General features: G+C 49.0%; 2 non-coding genes across 2 annotated transcripts; one reads left to right on the top strand and one right to left on the bottom strand.

Annotated features, from left to right (window-relative positions):
* The first annotated feature begins 16,007 nt into the window (after positions 1-16,007).
* TRNAV-CAC (transfer RNA valine (anticodon CAC)) lies at positions 16,008-16,080 on the top strand. The gene has a single exon. It is a non-coding gene; the product is annotated as a tRNA-Val (tRNA).
* A 323-nt stretch (positions 16,081-16,403) lies between these two features.
* On the bottom strand, positions 16,404-16,475 carry TRNAG-UCC (transfer RNA glycine (anticodon UCC)). The gene has a single exon. It is a non-coding gene; the product is annotated as a tRNA-Gly (tRNA).
* Positions 16,476-16,719: the final 244 nt, after the last annotated feature.

The raw sequence follows: 16,719 nt of genomic DNA, 5'->3' as shown, positions 1-16,719 counted from the left end.
CTTCTGCCTTTAAGTCCCTGCTCTTGAGTCAAATGGAGAAAGGCTCCACTGAGGTTAAGGAAATGGGCCACGAGGAATGATGAAGAATAAGCCCTCCAGCTGCCTATCTACGAAGAACAGCCATTTTGTAGCATGGCGAGTCCACAAAGGACGAGAAGTGTACAGGCACTGCCTGTTTTCCTGAGAGCTGTAGCCTCTTCTTTTAGAGCTATTGGGCAGGAATTTGTACTCAAGTCCTCTCTGTGCCATCTAACCAGGGATTTTGGGCAGCAATTTCAGTTGAGACTTCAGAAACTTGATTTTCAAAGGGATCTGAGTTGTGAACATGAGGTATTCATGAGGTGAACATGAGGTGAGGCAGTCCCAAACTGTCTCAAGCCTGAGCTACTCATTCAAAAGATGCATTTGAAATGTAGGGCTTATTGCGAGAAGAGACCTGGAAACTCACCACATCTATGGCAGATTCATTCCCTCTGGCTTTTCCACCTTGGGAGACTCCTCTGCCTCACTCATTTGCATTCTGGGTTCATTTAAGTGTAAGAGGGGATTGGACAGATTTTTCTTGTGGAGAAAGTCTGGGATGAACTTAGAAGCCACAACAGGAAAGGTCACTGTTTTATTTAATTATTTCAAGTTGTTTTCCACCCCCCACTCAGAGCAGCCCTCACGGCTTGGTAATTAGCAACGAAGCGAAGGGGGAGCGAGCTGGACTTTGGCCCCAACTGACCTGATTCATACAACATGTCTGATTAATGAACCTGGTCACATGGCAGCTGCCAGCGACTTGTTGCTGGGCATCCAGAGGTTTCCAAGGGAACCGCTCCTTCTCCTGCCGATGCTCCTCAACAAGTGCGGGAGAGCCGCAGTTCGGAGGGCCTGATGCCCAGCCGGGCGGAAGACGGGAGCAAAGGTGTGCCGAGAAACACCCAAAATAGAAAGCGCCTGCACTGAATTTAGTGAAGCTCTGCAGCAGAGCAGCTTGGACAAAGCCCTCTGAGCAGAGCCCTGCGGTGCGTGCTCAAATCCCTGAGCCTCGGGACTGCCTCTGCTCAGCTCTCCCCGCCGTCCTCTCCTGCACACCCTCCCTTGTGCACACAGCCGTAGCTGCTGCACACCTATCCCAGCCCACGCACGCATCGCTCATGCACAATCCTACATACGCCCCATGAAACCAAAGACACATCACAAACAAAACAACAGCTACGTGCTAAGAGAGACACGCTCCCAGCCCCCATGTATTTTCCTCTTTTCTCAGAGGAGCTCTAGCACATATTTGAGACCCCTTTCCTGAGGTGTGTTTAAAAACTCTCTTTCATATTACAGAGACCTTTACAGACAGAGATCCAATCCCCTAGAAAGCTTTCCACCACTGCACAGATCCAGCCTACCTATGTGGACTGGCACAGAGCTCCCACATAGACCAATCTCATCCCCCTCCCCCAAATCCCTCTCCCCACACACGCAGCCAGAGTGCTGCTTACACACAGGCATGGTGGCTTCCACATACACAGCCGCCCTTCACACCTCCCCTCTAGACACACGTCCTTACACATGCACACACTCCGCACTACTTGCAGGCATCTCCCTCTGTACACACACTTCTGCAGACTTACACTCACATCCTTGTTTCTAGACGTTCCTGCTTGTTTGCACACAGATGGAGACACCCTTATGCATGTGCACACACACTCACACTTTTATTCCACGCTCCCTGCAATCTGCACACTCGCCCTGAGCACGCAGCCAGTGATGCACATCTCAGGATCGCTTCCTGTGCGTGCACCCATAAATGTACATTCGGTGTCCACCAGCACACCCCGACGCCTCTGACAGGGACTTCTGCTAGCGTGCACCCCCTCATCCCTTCTTCCCTTCCTTGTAGCTGCAGGGGTTGTGTCTGCATTGTCTCACAAGCCTAGCATGTGCTATACACATGTACACAGGCCAGCAGTTCTTGGCAGTAAAAATTAAGTCCCTTGAACTAGCAAACGCAGTTGACTTGGCAAGTAGCACTGTTCCGTAATACCAGTCTTCCAAATATATTAGGCAGTCTTACAACAGCCTATCTTTCCTCTTTTCCCTTTCACTATGATGGAGGCTGTCTATCTGCACGGTGTGCTCTAACGGTAACTTCCCAAGCTTGTTAGTGCTGCTCCAGTTTTGTTAGTCATGGGGTAAGCATTAGCTGCAGTGAGGCTCCAGAGGTGGTTAGTGCTGTGCCAGGAGACCTTCCATTCAAATCTCACATACACCTGAACCTTGGCAGCAGAAAGTCAGCTTCATTCAACTGATTTTTGTAGAGCAACACTGATTTATCCCCGCTGACACAATGGTTTGCATTGCTGAAGGACATGAACAGTCAGGGAAACATGTCTCAGACATGCTCGGTTTCCTCACACCCCTTGCCTTCCAAAATCTTTCTCCTTTTTCCCAGGAAGGTAATGCATCCTCGCTAACTCTCTGGATCAAACTGCTTTCAGGAGATGCTTACCCACTATCTTTTATCTAATCTTCCAGACTAGAGCATGTGCCTGCAAGAATGTAAGATGTGAATGGCTTCACGTAGCAAACTGGATTTACATGATGGGAAGAGAAAGATTCAAAGTGTCTGGTTCCTCTGCCTCTTAACTCAGTTTTACACCACATCAGAACATTTGATACAGGAGGTGTATCAGACTGAGAAGAAATGTTATGTGGACTAAGCTCAAAGGCTTAAGCAAGAGGAGGCATGTTCAAAACTGCATATAAGACAGTGTAAGTTAACAATGCAACCAGGAAGATACAACTCCATGGAGGGCAGAAAAGGCTATGAACGAACAACTGCTTGTTAGAGCCAAGGCCTCTGTACGAGCGTACGTAAGGAATCAGACATATTTGTGTTAGGGTGAGCTATCTCTCACCATGTTCAAATTATGCGTGTGAGCATGCATGCCTGTGAAAGTACAAGGGTATGTTTATGTGTAATGAACACACTTTTAATGAGGTGTCTGCAAAAGGTACAATCAAGTAGCGGCAGAGTATGTTCATGCCTCAGGGGAGAGTGTGGAAGTCTATCTCCCTGCCTTTATCTCTGTGTTGTATTAAAACCCATGTGCATGTACTTGAACTTGTGACATTGAGACCATCACAAATATAATGAGGAGAAAGAGGTCACTCAGAGAAACTTGCCTGTCCTTGGCTGAGTTTGTGTTCATGTCTCGAGCAAGACTCTCAGCTGCTAAAGCAGTTAAAAGGAGAATATTGTAAAAACAAAGCCCATGCTAACTGAGTAAACAAGAAGCTTGAGAACTGTCAGGGGCTAGAGCAGTTTCTAAGCAGAGGTTAAAGGAAAAAATAAAATAAATAAAAACAAGCTGAAGAGCAAACAAGAGCACTGGAGGCAATATTTTCATAAGCATAAAAAGTAGAACCTATGTTTCATTTTCAGAAGTAGTTTTAACACTTAGAAGTCAAAATCACATGACCTTGCAATAAAATCTGGGATTCTATGTCCCTTAGATATTTTAGATGCTGTTTCTCACAATACGAGAAGTTGGCGCCCCAGTGAAATTACCAGGCAAGTTTAAAACAAACAAAAAGAAGTGCTTTTTCACACAGCACATAATTAAATTTTGGAGCTCATTTGCCACAGGATATTGTGTAGACTGAAAGTATAAATAGGTTCAAAAGGTTTTAGACAAGTTTATGGAGGTTTGGTCTATCAGTGGCGATTAAACTTAATAGTCTGGATGCAACGTCCAGGCAGTCCTCGCAGATTGCTGGAAGCTACAAAACTACAGGTAGGAGAGGCCTTATTCTTTATATACCCTTGTACACTGTCCTAAGTATCCTCCTCTACTTACTACCAGGGCCAGTACGCTGGGATAAGGACGTGTCTGCTGTGGATCAGTCAGACCATGTTTATATTCCTAAACACGCTGTGAATCACCAATTTAGGCTTTCAGAGCCTTAATAATCAATCATTTAGGAACCCTGATCCTTAGTGATCCTCATCTCATTTATTCTGCTACGAATTAGATGCTGTTGCCCCTAGATCCTAACAGAATTACACCTCTGTGGAACTCGCCTCATATGGTAAATTCCAAACAGTTAATTTAGGGTCATTTGACACTGGATTTGAAGCCAGTGTCCCCTCTGCAGAGAGATTCCAGAAGAAGGTGGCGAAAACAAGGCTTTAGTTGGCACAAGAGTACATATTACTGCGTAACAAGACAGTCCGATTCCACCACACTGGTTAGAAGCAAATTCAGAAAACGCGTGGTCATTGTGCTTCGAAGAGATTTTTCAGGCAATACTGCTCCACATGCCCATCCCAGGAGAAGAGTAAACCGCAGATGAGGAAAGGTGTCGAGGCAAATTCTGCTCTCACATGCAGTGGTGTCAGTATGGAGTATCTCCAACAAGCTGACAGATGCTTAACTAGTGCAGAATTAGGCTAGCAATTAGTGAGCACAGTGCTGATCAGAGAGGCTAAGTCCTGAGAAACTCCACTGATGTGGGTAGAATTACCATAAACTGATCCTAGTTCTGAACTGACTGGGGCTACCGGAGGCAAATGGCAATGCTTGAGCACTGAATATCTCAAACAGAGAATAGTGGCCCATTGATGTCCATACGTCTTGTAGTACTTCACTTCTGGCGGTGGACAATGATGCTTCCAAAGAAAGACATGTCCCTTCCGATGTACAAGATCAATTGTCCGGTAATTGTTCTTTGTGTGTGTATGTATGAGTTCCTCTTATTGGGGTTCCTGGAGACCGTATTGGTCCAAACCACAACATGCCTGTTCTGCATTTATTCACGTCCCTTCTTCATTTCTCTTTCCCTTCTATTCTCATGCATATTTCTTCTCTTCTGCCCTTCTCTTCCCCTCTGTCTGTCCTACCCTCCCTGCACCCCACTCCAACTCAAACACCCAAGCCTTTTTTTGGATGAAAATGATGAAAAATAACCCCCTTGTGAGGAGCTGCAGTGTGTGCTCTGCCAGAGAGCGGTCTTATTCATTAAGGTAATGGTCTTGTATGCATTTGGGCATGTTATCAGTAACACTCCAAAGGGAAATGGACTACTTAAACCTATTATATCACTGCTTTATTCACCATGTGCTGCCATTTACCTCCTACATGATGCTGGGTTCTAATAGCACCAGTTCTGAGAAACCCTGCACATTAGCCACAAGCAGCTCATTAATCCACTGTTTTCATTCTTGCAAAAAAACGGGCTCCAACCACATGAGAGCTCAGATGCTGAACGCTCAGCCAAAAACAAAACAGCTTTGTTGTGCCAGCAGCTCTGAGGTAGCCCCAAACAGAACAGCACTTTCTGCCGATGGGGCACAGAGGGGGCCCTTGGGCTTGGGGGACAAGGATGTGCATCGGGGAATGGGACAAAGCTGTCAGCCAGCAGCTGTTGCAGGGAGACTTGGAGAATCCGTTTCCTGGAGGCTCCAAGCCAGGCCCGTGTAGTCTTCACTAGAATCAGGTCCTGGCTGTTGATGCAGCTCTGTCCCAGGATATCGATTGTCCCAGACAGAAGAAAGAAAATGGAAGGCTTCTCTTGAACTCCAGCATGGGGAGTCTGTGATCAGACCGGGGATTGGCAGAATTAATTCCAAGCAGGTACAACGAGATTTTCCTCGAGAGCCCTTGAAGAAAATGAAAGGCCCCATGTCCCAGCCCCGAGCCACAAACCCATGAGCCTTTTAGCTTCTTCGCAAATACACAGCGGTTGTGGCATAAAAAAGCAGTCACATCTGCTTCATCAAAGAGAAGAGCCCTGCTAAGGGCCCAGGCTTTCTCTTCCTAGTCCCCTGCTTGCACCATGCTGAGGAGGCAAGCTGCTCCATCTCCTGGCTGACTGGGCTCCCTGTCCAAGCCCCTCTTTATCTCAGGGCAGAGCTCGCTGGAGAATGGTGCAGGTGTCTCCAAACGTGATTATTTCTGCTGAAGGCTAACAAACAAACCCTTCTAACTAGAAGATGCGCAGCTCATGGACAGGAGCTCACATAAAAACAACCGCTCGTCCGTGTGGGAATAATAGAACATCTGTGTCCACAAACTAGGCACAGACCAGAAACAAGAGGCAATACTTTTTCATGAGTGGGACTTCAGGAATCTGGGATCTCTTCTTCTGGGACCTCTTGGTCACTTTTTCCTGCCTTATTTATCGAAATAGCTGCTGCTCCCTGGCTGCAGATCCCTGCTTTCCTACAGAACAAAGAGAAATATAAAGGCAAGAGGATCTGGCCAGGGTCACTGGTGGAAACAGAAGCAGAATCCAGGAGCTACTGCAGTATTTAACAACCCCACTCTGAGCCCTGTCTTCTATTTTGGTAATTCTAGTTCAACTACAAGCTCAGTCACAGCTCTGAGATGTCATGGCCATCGTCAAATCTTCAGCTCTCCTTCTCAATCTTATGGAAAGCTGTTGCAGAGGCAGTGAGAACTAGAGATGCAAATGTTGGTCTTCAGGACCTACGGCATCTTGTTAACACCTGTGCTCCCCTCCTAGCCAAAGAGATCCCTTTCTCAGCTGGAAAGAAGGGTAGAGATGCTGCTAGCCACCGAGGAAAGGGAGATGGATGCAGGATTCAGCTCTGGAGATATCGTGGGGCAGAATTAACCACAAGAGGCAGTCATCAAATGATGGATCTTCTCTGATTCAAGATGCCAGCCGCTGCTTCTGGTCAGCGAGCAAACCCCCAACCACTACCTGCCTACCAGATGTGCGCAGCTCTGTCCCACTCCCAAAGCCCTCCCAAAGTCACTGGTGTGCACGTGTTACTTTATTTGAGATGGCTTAGTGAAAAATCTAAGCAGGGAAATAGGGCTTAGCGGCGTGCAGTTGAATTAATTTCTGCTCTTGGGTGAGGACATGAGTGAAACGGGAGGCGAAGGGTAGAGGGCTGCTACTGGTGGAAGAATCCCTGCCCGGCTGGGCTATGAGGTCTGCTCAGGAGAGCCTACAGCCAGACGGTTCAAACTGCCCAGGGAGACCAAGGCTGATAAAATCCCTACTGCCAAAAGGAAATGCGATTACAGGCCTGATCCTGTGCCCTGCCTGCTTCAATGTGTCTATGCAGAATGGCTCGCATTGAGTGCAAAGCTGAGAGGCACTTACAGAGGCATTTAGTCTAACACAAAACATTCTCTTGGGGCACAAGGGGGATGGAGCAAGGCTAGGCGGACTCCTCTCCATTGAGCTCAGCTTCATTGAAATCAATATGTTAATATTCTACCTCTGAACAGTATCATGTTTGTGTTGAACAAGGAAGACTTAGGCTAGACATCAGGGAAAATTCTTTGCAGTGTTAGGGACAATTAAGTCCTGGAACAGAGCACTGGGAAGGGGATGCAATTTCTAATGCACAAGGTTTTTAAAAAGAAATTCAGACAAAATCCTTCCGGAAGGGATGTGAGGCAGGGAGGGAGTCTTAGGGCAGCAGGATGGGACATCGGCTCAAACCTATTTCTGGGCTCATGAAACAGAGTTAGAGCAGGTTTTACAGAGCTGTATGTTCTCCTGACAACTCTTTAAGCAATATGGGTGACAGGCCGTACCTTCAGCCTGTCTCTCTGCCCCTCTTTCCGATCTCTCTTCTCCAGTCCTTAGCTGAAGCTTACCTGCTAACTGACATGTAAAACAAAGCTGCAAATCCCCTCTCCCCCACCTCTTGCATGTCTCTGCCTCTCACTGCCCCACCTGAGGCCTGTTTTCTCTTTTGATGCTTCTAATGAAACTAAGTGGCTGCAACCAGAAAGTTTCCACTTTCTGCCTCTGGGCTGATTACTGCGGAGCCGACACAGGCAGCATCCTGTGCCGGAGCCTCTATGGATGGGAGCCCTCAGGGGAGGGGATAGAGTAATGCTCCGTGCCCTCTGCTCACCAAGCACCATTAGAGTACTGACTGCCTAACCCGGCAACCTAAGAGAGCAGGACCTCACCAGCCCGACTTCTGGGAACAAGGTCTCTGGAAAACATGTGCTAGTGCACGGATGCATGATATCCTCTGCAGTCCTTGATACTGGGCTTCAGAAAAGAATAAGTAAAGTTCTTTTATCAGCCATGCGGCAGCAAACTTGGCTGGTGCTGCTAAAGCTGGTCTCACTTGCTATTTTTGTGTGTACTTAATACTGTCTAGAGACAGTTCTCCACATCCCTGGTGGATGGAGACTGTTCATGCCCTGAGCAGGGACAGAAGGAGCAGCTGTAAGGTACTGGTCCATCTCTCCAACCCTTTCTGCCTAGCCAGCCTCATCTTTGAAAGCCGGTGAGGGAAGAGTCCAGCACGAGGGCCAGTTCAGGCCCTGGCTTTCCTGCTGACAAGGATTTCTACTGGAGATTTCCAAGCATTAAGGCTGAACTTTTCCAGAGCAGCCACTAGCTTTCTGCCTGGCCAGAAACACTGAGGTTGAGTAAGCAGAGCTCACTAGGATTTCCAGATGACCAAGACACCCTGAAAATCGCACTTACTTGGGTCTTAGAAGGCAGGCTGCTGCCTTGTCATTCCCCCTCCTTCAATTCAGGAACCGTGAATGCATGCTCAGAACTTGGCTCCAGGTAAGGTCAGTGCCAAAGACCTCCACCAAACACTCCATGTGTTTCTCAGCAGTCCGGGAACCAATTCATCATGGACAAGGCTCACATGCCTGTTGCTCCTGGCACGTCTCCTGCAGGCTGCCCCTTGTGAAACTTTACTCTGGATTTCTCCTTTAGCCCACGGGCTTTCTTCGTGCACGTGAATCAGGGGCTTCCCAAACAACATCCTGACCCCTTGCAACTACAGCCCTGTTCTCGGGCTGGACTCTGACTTAGATCAGGGCTGGTTGATGCCACATTGCCTGGGCCTCTCAAAGATGGCTCTTGGGTTACGCTCTTGCACCTTTGAGTTCCTGGCCACTCCTGGAAATCCAGGCCTGTAACAGCAGGGCTTGGTTACCCTACATATCACCTTGCTGACATGAGGGGAAAGTAAACAAGATTCTGCTCAGCACTGCAGAGACCAACTGCTCCAGTGTTGCTTGGCAGATGGGGCCCAAGAGGGAGACCATCTGTTCCTGAGTGAGGCCCTAAATTTCTCCCTGCGAGATCCTGGGCTGAAGATATCCGACTGAGTTCAATGGGCGCAGAGGCACAGGGGAGCAGCCATGACCTTGATTGCTACTTCAGTCCTGGGCATCTTGCAGAGCTGAGCCAGTGCTCAGACCTCGATTCCATGGGCTGTTGGATTCCTGCAGCATTCCTATTCCCTACGTTGATTTTTTTTTTGCCTCTCTCCACATCTCCACCCTCTTTTACTCTCTGCAGTCCTTCCCACATGCGTGCGATGCTTTGGTACAGTATGTGTTCCCTGTTGCAGAACTGGGCAGAGGCAGCCTGCAGCCCTCACAGCTGCCGCTAACTCTGCCCTCTACCCGTCCTGCTCCCCTCATCCTAAAAAGCACAACTGCCCGGTGCAAAGGCTATTTGCCTGATACCTGGCTGTTGACAGTTCATCTGGCTCCTCCAGCACATTCTGGTGACAGTGGAGGGAGTCAAAAAGAGGCACACTGGGGAAGTTGCAGAAATGCTGTTAGAACTCAGGGAAGGGGCCGGCATCTCAAAGAGAGAGGGAGAGAAGGGGATGACATCCAGGGAAGGCTGGAGAAGGAAAGAGCAATCTGCTGATAGTCAGCATATCTGAGAAGCTGGGAACATATTGCATTAAACCGATAATAACACCTTGAACAGCAGGGTGGTAGTTTCCATCTGGCCTCGTGCTGAGCTTGGTCTCTCTCATTTCTTCCCCCCTGCAGCCAGGGAATCTGAGGCATAGGGTTGGCCACGGGTCACCCAGCAAGGCTGTGGCAAACCAAGGATGAAACAGAAGAGCCTTATAGTGAGAGCAGGGTGCTGAGAAGCAGCAGCACAGCCTCTTGACTCTCCTTCCACCCCAACTAGATCCTCCTTAGGCTTGGGAGGTGGGAAGGCACTAGAGCTCTTTGCTTAATTAGTAGCAACAGCTGAAGCACTTGAGAAACAAAAGCTCCTCTCTCTCTCTCTGCCCCACTTTTACTTGGGAGCCAGGGGTGGGGAGCAAATTGCTTGGAAGCCAGAAAGCGCCCTGGATCTTGTCACCATGGCTGCACAGACACAGCCTCCTGTTATCTCCAGAGGAACAAAACCCTCCTCCCACCCTCTCCTGTCTCAGCTGGAGCTGATAAAAGAAGAAATAAACAAAACAAAAAATAATAATAATAAAAAAAATACCCCAACGCCAAACCAGTAAATAAATATCCAGGGAATGAACCAGCCTTCTACAAAACATATTTGTTTCTGCAGTGGTTTTTGGGTTGCTGGAGAGCTGAAGGACTCAAATGAGCATTTCAGGTTATAGAGTCCATCTCAGTAATACTGGGATTTACAAAATCGCAACTCAGGAACATCCCAGATCATGCCATTTGCTTGAGAATAATGATCTCTAGCTATACATACCTAATTGTATAGTCCTGATTTATTTATATATATGGACGTGTGTACTATTAACATGATTATATAGAATTTTTATGTCTTCTTGTTTGGAACCCACAGGGATCATATCTGTAAGTTTTCTGTAAGAGCTGGAGTCTTGCCTCTTCTGTCTTCATATTGCACCATGTGCAGGGAGAGGCACCAGATGTGCAAGTGAGCGGAGTAAAGTAGCAGAACAAATTGGATAACACAGATTTTTGTGCTACCACAGTTAAACTGCTTTTGGTATCTGGGCACCTCCAGTCTTCACTGCAGTGTGGACAGGGGCTTTAGAAAGTAAACCAAAATGAAAAACAAAGTGGGGCTTTGTTGTGTTTAGTTGTGTTCTCACAACTAACAGGCTAAAAATATGCCAAATAGCATAGCAGTAAAGCAGTGAAAACTAGCAACCATGTATTTGTATTTTGAGAGAAATTAGGGCTATTATGGTTGCTCCAGACGGGCTTCCTACATAAACTGGGTAGATAATTTCACTTGGTGCTTCATGCATCAGAGCTCTGACCATCTGGCTGAACGCGAACATACCTTTTAGCAACATGTCTCATTTTGGCTTGATGCCTTCAGGGCCACCTCCCTACAACAGGCACTATTTCAGTGCTTAATTACACTTACTGTTAAAGGACAACTTATTTTTAGTGTGTATCTTTCCCATATCAGCTTCTGGCCACTGAATATTCTACGGTCTGTGTACGCATGTAGGAAGCGGTACGTTTAAATCAACCTGTGAACTGCGTAGGCCATTGGGGGTCAGAAGATGGCCCACAGAATGACTCTAAGTTGTCGTGGGTTTTAAAAAAAGTCATTCATATGTGAACAAACAAATGAAGGAGCATAAGAAGAACTGATAATTCAAAATTTAACCTAGTTTTCTCCATTTGGCACTGGCTGGCGCGCTCAGTTCTTTGGCTCACCCACTTTTTTACTATCAGTAGTTGCAATTATAATGCTTGTAATTCTAGCAAGAAAATTATGGCTTTGTAAGACAATAAACATTTTTCTGATAAGTATTGTCTTTGCTTACAACTTTCTCTTGCAAGTCCCACAGAATATCAGGTTGTCCTTTGGTTCAAAAAGGCTGAAAAACACCATATTAAATTGTTGATTATGTTTTCAACTTTCCCACACCCATATTTTCTCCCATCAGTAGTTCTGTGGCCAACTGTAACAAAGTGTAGCTGTAGAAGTCCAATTTGGGTCACAAAAGACAATTCAGTGAGAGCAGTTTCTGCCTGGGAGACTTACAGGGGTGAACTCTTGCTTTTAAACGTCCCTGACCTTCCTTTGCATATGGACTTACCTGGATAAACTCATTTAGACCATGACAACAGCTTGCTCAGCCCGGCCTGAAAAGATCAGGCTCTCACTGATAGCTCTGAGCACACTGTTATTGCTAAAGAAAGCATGCTGCTCTCATGTTCTCCCATTGCCAGATAAACACGGACATGTGCGTAACTATTGTAATAACAGCAATACTAATAGTAATGATACTGAGGTGAGAACTGGGACTAGTCTCCAGTGCTTATACTCTCCTGGGCAACTGTCTCCAGGACCTCTCTCCGAAGGCAGTCAGACACTCAGATGTCTTTGAGAACCTGGGTTAAGAGATCCTTTTGAAGGAGTTGCTGATTTTGACCCAAACCCACCAACTGATAAAGAACTGAGTGTAGGATTTCATAGAATCATAGAATCATAGAATCATTGAGGTTGGAAAAGACCTCTAAGATCATCGAGTCCAACCGTCGACCCCACACCCCCACCCACTAAGCCATGTCCCTCAGCGCCTCATCTACACGTCTATTAAATACCTCCAGGGATGGGGACTCCACCACTTCCCTGGGCAGCCTCTTCCAATGTTTAACCACTCTTGCAGTAAAGAAATTTTTCCTCACATCCAATCTAAACCTCCCCTGGCACAACTTGAGGCCATTTCCTCTCGTCCTGTCGCTTGTTACTTGGGAGAAGAGACCGACCCCCACCTCGCTACAACCTCCTTTCAGGTGGTTGTAGAGAGCGATGAGGTCTCCCCTCAGCCTCCTTTTCTCCAGGCTGAACAACCCCAGTTCCCTCAGCCGCTCCTCATCAGACTTGTTCTCCAGACCCCTTACCAGCCTCGTTGCCCTTCTCTGGACACGCTCCAGCACCTCGACGTCCTTCTTGTAGTGAGGGGCCCAAAACTGAACACAGCGTTCGAGGTGCGGCCTCACCAGTGCCAAGTACAGGGGCACAATCACTTCCCTGAACACACATCACATCCCTGAACACACATCAGGTGTTCAGGCTGGGTGTGGACTTTTGATGATGAGGGAAAAGAAATTGCAAACCCTGGTCAACGCTGAGGATTGCAGCCCAGGTCTCTGGGGCTTCATCACACCTATCATAGCCTGACTTGCTGTGTGCTCCAGAAAAGCTACTGTCCCTTTGCAATTTTTTATTTTTTTTCCAAAAGGAAGAGCAGTATCTCTGGGCCCGAGGTACAAGAAGTAAGTCCCTTAGTACAAAGGCCCCGGAGGGTCTCTGCCCGCTTCCCCCCTGTATGATCGACAGGGCTTGTGCTAGTGCTCAGGGAGGATGTTATGGGTCCACATCATTGTCACCCCTTTGCCTCATAACCGGTTACGATTAAAGACCAATTTCCAAGGATGCATGGCTGTGCTCTCGCACCCCTTGCTGTAGCAGAACGAGCCGGTAATTTTGTTTCTGCAGAGACAGTATTTGACCTCTCTGTCCCCTGCTGACCATGTGTCCCCTTTTATGTATTAGCATCACGCGCTGGTTGGAGTGTCTGCCCCTCTGCTATCACTCACGAACATAGACCCCTCATCTCCCAGCACCCACCGACTCCTAGCATCTGTGCCACTTGCTTGGCCTCTTTTCCTTTATGCTGCTCCCCTCCACAGTCGTGTGACTGCTATTGTGTGGTCCCTGCCACACAAAAGCTAGCCTGACCTAATTTAAATCAGTGCTATTGAAGCCGTTCTTGTTTTATCTCCCAGCACAAGGGCTGTGCTCCCCATTTCAGAGGTAGCAGAAATGAATGGCTAATTGGGGGGGGTATTGTGCAAGGCAGCGTTGTCTCCCAGCGCTGATTGTCAGCTCTCCTGCTCGACAGTGCTCCGAGCTCCCCTCTCTTGTAACAGCCATGCAGGCTGTTTAGGGAATGGAGGGAGGAAAAGGGGAGAATGGGACTCCGCAGCCATCTCAGCGTGTCAGGCAAACAAAGCAGAGCATGGCCACCTTCAGCGCACTGGTGAAAAGGCTGGCTGGGGGAGGGTTCCCTTGTTCAGAAAGGGCAGATGCTGGTGATAATAGTAGAGAATATCCATCCTTCACCTCCAAATAAGCCCCCTGCTTTCTTTTTCCTGGGTATTTATGTGACAGTCCTTCCTAGCACTCTGGAGACTGTCCTTAGGGAAGGCGGGTGAGGCAGAGGGGTGGTAAGTCTTGGGAGCGGAGGAAGTGGGAGAGGTCAGGGGCTGGAGAGGAGACTGAAATGCTGCCAGTCTCTTTGTCCTGCGGGGCAAATTTTGAGCAGTCACTGACAATGGATCTTTGTAAGAAAAGCGAGAACATCCCCAGGAGCCATTCCAGCAAGCGGCAACCAGCACGAAGAGGGAGCTTTGTCTGGGCCCTCAAAGCCAGAGTTGCCCATGCGAGGAGGATCTAGAGCCCACGACCCATCTACACAGTATGTCTCAAGGCTACCAGAGTCCGGTGCTGCCTTAATGAAGGACTGGTGCAATATTTGGGAGTTAACGCCGGCAGCACAGTGTTTTTCGTCTAATTTCTGCCTCTGCCTCCCACAGGTACCTTCCAAGAGCTTCCTCCCTGGGGCTGTCTGGTCTGCAGCTCTCCTTTCTCCACCGATCACCAGACTGAAAGAGGTCTGTGGAAGAAAACAAAACCCAAAGCATTTGAATCTTTCCATTGATGGTCTTGGGTCACTTACAGCTCCACTTCCTCCTGCTCTAGGGAGAGGACTTTGCCCCCAGCTATTGATTAGGTTTGCCCCCAGCACACTCCGCTGATACACAGTGCAAAGGTTGCTACCAGACTCCTCTCCTGCCAGCTTTGCCAGCTGCAAGCAAAAAGAGTGCAACACCGGGATATTTACCAGCAACGTGAAGCAAACAAGTCCCAAGGCTTCAGGTTTGTAATGGACTTTAATGTAATGTTCTAATCCTTATCTCAAGTCAGATCAGAATAAAGTGGTGGCAAGTCCTGGAGTTCAAAGACATGTGACAACCTCCTCTCTATCCCTTTTGGGCCCAAATCAAGAGATGAGCTACAAAATTATAAAATTAAAAGTAAGTAAGTTTTATTAAAAGTGAGGTCCTTTTCACTTTCATCTGGGTTTGTGATTCATTTCTCCCTTCTAAGCTTTTCTCTGCAGCCAGCAGAGCATAAAACTCACTTCAACAAACAAAAGAAAACAGGAAAAATAATTCTCACATTACCACCTGATTCCAAGGGCTGAGGTTTTACAAAAAAAAGAACGATTGCCACGGGTGTATGAGTTGTTAACAGTGCATTAAGATAAAAGAAGAGGAACTAGCATATTCCTAGAACCATCCGGGATCGGCAACAGGGACTTTACCCAAAACCTCAGTGGTGGGAAACTCACTACAGTGTGATCCTGGCATCACGTCACCCTGCTCCATCCCAACCTCTTGCACAGCTCCCACTGCCTTGGAGAGACACCGGTGATGAGAAGAGAGTCTGGCCCACTGTGCATTAGAGAAGCTTCATTTGCAGGGAGGGAAAACTTCTCCCCAGTGGAGGGGGACCACCGAGGGTCAGTCCTTTCGCTCAAAAAACGGCCAGTCCTCTTCCAGCTCCTCTCCCCTGGGCTGGATCCTCTCCCTCCTGAGCAGCTCTGCAGGGAGCTCCACTCCCTGTTGCCACTATTCTACCGACATCTGGTGGCAGCTGCCTTAGGAAGAAAAGATGCTTCTTCCAAAGCGGCCCAAGCGCTGGCACTCCCTTGCCCTCCTTAACCCGCGCCCGGCCTCCACGCCTTGGCTTTGGGCTCGGCTGGCGGGCCCAGGGGATGTGCCCAGGCTCGGAGAGCGAGGCCGGGCCCGGAGGGTGAGGCCTGGGCCCGGGCCTCCCGGCGGCCCGCATGGCTTGGAGGAGGGTGGAAGGGAAGGCCGTGCCGGTTTGGGGTGAGCCCCTCCTGCTCCCCCTCAGCGGGAAGAGGCAAGTTCCTCTTGGGGCTGTCCCCGTTCCCCCTGTGTCTCCTCAGGGAGCAGCACCGAAATGCAGCCGAGCATGGACGCCCACCTCAGCCCCCTTCTGAGGTGAGGGGGCCTCTGGAAGCACTAATTACTCATTAACGCTAATCACTTGGAATCCCGCACGGCGTTTCTCAGTGTTTGGGGTAGGTTTTGTTTGAAGCTGCCGTGAGGTGAGAGACGCGCCGAGGGACGGACGCGGCCCCTCAGCCGCCGCGCAGGAGGGCGCGAACATCACGCGCAGCTCGGCAGAAGGCAGCAACGCGGGTTTCCGTAGTGTAGCGGTTATCACGTTCGCCTCACACGCGAAAGGTCCCCGGTTCGATCCCGGGCGGAAACACCTAGTTTTGGGGTTTTCTCGGTTGTTTTTTTTTTTTAACCTTTTTTTCCTTCAGGTTTTATTTATTTCCCCACCGTCCCTCGACGGTTCCGGGCCCCGCCGCGAGCTGGCAGAGAAGTAACGGCATCCATGTGCCGCACCGCCGGGCAGCGCCCGCGTCCCGCCGCGCCTGGCTGGCGACCGCCGGGCTTCGGGTGGGTAAAACGCAGCCGGGCGGGGCGCTTCGCGCGCAGACCAGACGCGTTCAGAATTTGCTTTGGAATCGGTGGGGAGCGGGGGGGGGGGAAAAAAAACAACCCCAAAAAAAAGAAAAAAAGCACTGCTGCGTTGGCCGGGAATCGAACCCGGGTCAACTGCTTGGAAGGCAGCTATGCTAACCACTATACCACCAACGCCTGGCGAATAAACTTTGCCCGGCCTCCCTCAGCAACCTCAGCCGCCTGGACCCAACCATCCCCCAGCGGCTGGGGGGGGGCGCGGCGAGCGCCGAGAATAGCACCACAATTGCCTCGCGGCGGCAACAAATGCTCAATTAGGCGCCCGTCTCGGCGGCCGGGTGGGGAAAGAATATTCTCTTTGTGCCTTTTTTTAACCCTCTGTCAGCCTCAATTCTCTCTCTACCCCCCTCACTAGGGAGAA

The sequence above is a fragment of the Aptenodytes patagonicus genome, chromosome 25 (genome assembly GCF_965638725.1).
Source record: "Aptenodytes patagonicus chromosome 25, bAptPat1.pri.cur, whole genome shotgun sequence".
Lineage (NCBI taxonomy): Eukaryota > Metazoa > Chordata > Aves > Sphenisciformes > Spheniscidae > Aptenodytes > Aptenodytes patagonicus.
The sequence above is the reverse complement of the archived record's forward strand: the minus strand, read 5'-3'. Positions and strand labels throughout refer to the sequence as shown.